The sequence below is a fragment of the Molossus molossus genome, unplaced genomic scaffold (genome assembly GCF_014108415.1).
Source record: "Molossus molossus isolate mMolMol1 unplaced genomic scaffold, mMolMol1.p scaffold_m16_p_9, whole genome shotgun sequence".
Lineage (NCBI taxonomy): Eukaryota > Metazoa > Chordata > Mammalia > Chiroptera > Molossidae > Molossus > Molossus molossus.
Genome location: NW_023425403.1, coordinates 58,460,941 through 58,461,163, shown reverse-complemented (window position 1 = coordinate 58,461,163; position 223 = coordinate 58,460,941).

Genomic DNA, 223 nt, shown 5'->3' with positions numbered 1-223 from the left:
CTGCGGCAGGACCAGTGCGGCCGCGCGAGCCTTAGGCTCGGCCCCTCAGCTCGGGGACCCCGACTCTCCGCCCAGCCAGCCAGCGAGTCCCCAGGCGCCGCCCGAGAGCCCAGGAGGCAGCGGCCGCGGACAGCCGGGCCAGGGGCGGCCACCACCGGCACTGGGCATCCTCTGGGGCCCCGGAGCGCGGAGGGTGCTGCGCCACCGCTCGGTGTCAGCCCCC